Source organism: Lichenostomus cassidix, chromosome 2, assembly GCF_008360975.1.
Source record: "Lichenostomus cassidix isolate B80296 chromosome 2, HeHo_3.0, whole genome shotgun sequence".
Lineage (NCBI taxonomy): Eukaryota > Metazoa > Chordata > Aves > Passeriformes > Meliphagidae > Lichenostomus > Lichenostomus cassidix.
Genome location: NC_139482.1, coordinates 136,232,048 through 136,235,413, shown reverse-complemented (window position 1 = coordinate 136,235,413; position 3,366 = coordinate 136,232,048).

The following is a 3,366-nucleotide window of genomic DNA, read 5'->3' as shown; positions in this document are numbered from 1 at the left end:
TTCATATCTACTCGGAAGAACTTCACAACCTTTTCTAAATTAATTTTAAAAATCAATATAAAAAGCCAACTGTAGGTCCAAATACTGGAATTGATGTGTCACCAGAAAAGAAAGTTAATGAAGACAAGATACCACTAAAAGGATTCAAGGTGTTACCAATGAATATTAAAGGCTCAGGCCTGACATCATCCAAGCTTACATCAGCTTTTTATCAGCTGAGGTTCTGACCATGAACTTAAAAGCAACATGGGGCCAGATGCAGCCGACCTACCACATGAAAGTGGTTTCCTGGCTCCAGCAGGATCTCCTAATGAGGCAGCCAGACTCCTTCCACAGCTTCCCCAAAAAGATCAGGAGAAGTTACTTTTCTACACCAACATATTTCTCTACTTGCATTTCCAAATGCTATATCAACTAACAGAACTAGGCAACAGAAAAGGTGAGCCACATCAAAATACTCGTTAAAGAGTAGACATCAAGTATTTTTTTGATCAAACGCGATCAGTGGAACAAACACAACAAATCTTGTAGTAATAGCATCTAAAGTATTTAAAATAATGGAATTGAGACATTAAGTCTTGCCTGCCCTGAGAAGTCTTAAACCCATAGCTCTACTTTGTGAGAAATTGTCTGAATTTACCAACTGCAGAACCTGGGGCTGAGCACTTCACCTTCCTCATAAAAAGGGGATACTTTTAGTAATTAAATCCACTACTAGGAAAGTAATACAGAGAATAAGCAAAAAGAAGCCTCACTGCTTCCGTATGACACGGGCTCTTCTGAGATTTAAAATTTTTCCTTTTTTCTGACCAACGCTCCCAAGGGTAATCATGCATTTCATCCAATTAACTTTAAATGTGAAGTTCATAAACAATCTGACATAGAGTTCAGGCTCTCAGTCCCTCCCACCTCCACACCCACCTTGCTGAGTGACACAGTAAGAAATCCTTGTTGGGAAGTATAAAAACAGATAGAATAGCATGATCAAGGGCAAATGAAAAGTTTCCCATTACAGGATTTTTTTTCCAGATGACATTGTTCATTGGATTTGTCCCAAATTCACAAATTTCACTGCTTTACACATTTTTTTAAAATATTGATCATATTGCTTAAGCCCTTTTGTTTTTCTTGTCTGTAATAATAATATATCTGATTACAAATAAAATTATATAGACATTATGTCTTTAATTTAGATTTAAGCTTTTGTGGGATTTAGGGATTTTTTGGTAGTTTTGGTTGTTTGTTTGGATTTTTTTTGCGGCATTCCCTATAAATTTAAGAATTTATTTTAACACACATGGGTACATTTATAGAATGTATATTTTGTATAGAGAAATGTTATATTAGAGGTTAGATAACATTTTTTCATTATAATTATCAGTTAAAGAAGTTGTAGTATGCAGGTGTATTTCAATGAGTAAAATGCTTAGATTCCAGTAGTCTCACAATATGAGATTTAAACAAACTTCTCCATACTATACCATGCACTCCATAAATTATATACAGTATATATTCATCATATATCTGGGGTTTTTTCACATAACTGGAATATGCACAATACATTATATTATTTTTTTATTCCTTGAATTTCTCTTGTGCTTCAAGCCATGAATTTATTTTTCTTCTATCCCAGATATGAAAATTAATTAAACATCCCAAATTTATAGCACTTTTGGTGGAGGCTTTTGATTTTGCTCTTGCATTTTTGAGGTGGTTTCTTGGTGACATCAAGGTCATTTAGTTCTGTTCCGATTTGAACTGGCTGTCCTTCTGAATCAGCACTATCCCATAAAGCTGCAGTCAGTTTGTAACTATGACTTCATTCACACCCCTGATTTGCCTGTTTAGAAAAAGGAACCTGTCAAACCAGAGCAGGAAATAGCTGGAACAATTTCAAACACTTGCTTTGCCCATTCAGTCAAACAGAATATACCTAAATTCCATAACCCAGACACATGTTATAACCAGTGAGCTATGGGCTTCACTCCTTCATCTAGTGATTACATTCTACTGATCAGGAGAAAAGACTGAGAAAAGCAAGACAAACCAGTATCCAAAGGCTCAAAGCAAACAACTGCTATTTCATGAATAAGATTCCTTTAATGTGAGAAGACAAAATAATGGGAGGACATGATCTGCACGTTTTGAGTTATTCCAAGGTTTTTTTCAGCTTCACTGTTTCATGATCTTGAATTTTTTTGTTCTGAAATTAAAAATTTATCTTAATTATATTTTATATAAAATCAGTCTGCTTCTCTGGAGATCTCTTGTCTTGACAAACTTGTATTGTCAGATAAAGTACATTTTGTTATTATACCAGTGTCTGCTTATAATACTTGGGTCTGCCAACTGTAATAATAAATGCATGCCTGCAGAATTATGGGTTTGAAGGGTCCTGAAGGAACAGAGCTGAAAAAAATAACCATCTTTAGCATTAGAAACATAAATTAAGAATCCCTACTGCAAAATATTAATTCTTCAGACAACAGAAACAACTTTTAAAGGAAAATTAAAAAACATGCAAATTAATAGTTAATCTAAGTCATTGCTTTGTATACAGTGTGGCAGTTACTCTTGGAATCCTGGTGTAATAGTCTTCAGCATTTCAATACAATCTTATTAGACTGTATGACAGAATTCTGTGTGCAAATAGACTAAACTCTGACAATATATCTAACATGAATTCCCCATTCCAATGAAGCAGCTTTCAACACTTTTGAGTAAATGAAATATTTACTTTTGTAAAGGCCCCAAAAGCAAAAATTACTCTTATTCTAGCTATATTCAGTCCTAAATCCAATTCCTAATTTCAGCCCATGGATTGAATAGTTTAGGATTATATTCTAAAAACCAGATTAAATACTCAATAACTTCTCTTACTCCAGTATCATTTTTCAAGGTAATGTCATTATCAAACTGTATTTAATGCTGAGCAGCTCTTCTCATGGTGGTCTGCTAAAACAGATTGTTTCCTCTTCTAATTAGAGTTTCATTTGCATGCAGAGTATCTTTGATTAGAAGCATTTACTTTTTTTTTTTTTACTGCAGCCTTTTGTGAAATTATAATCATTTTCATAGCAATAATTTGAGTTATCACAAACAAAAGATTATTAATTCAAGTAGAGACAATAAGCAGATAAGATCCTGTTTTCATTCAAGGTTCTTGGCCATATGGAAAATAAGAAAATGGCTTATATAAAATTGCACAGCATCAGCAGATACTGCAGTGAGAGCTGTGACGACTGATGTTTATCTGCAGAGCAGGTGTCACTACTTTTAGCTTCTCACACAGACATCCTGGTAGGTGTTTCAGCCTCGTTATGGAAGAAGCACATCTGAGAGAGAGTATGAAGGCTGTTGACTTAC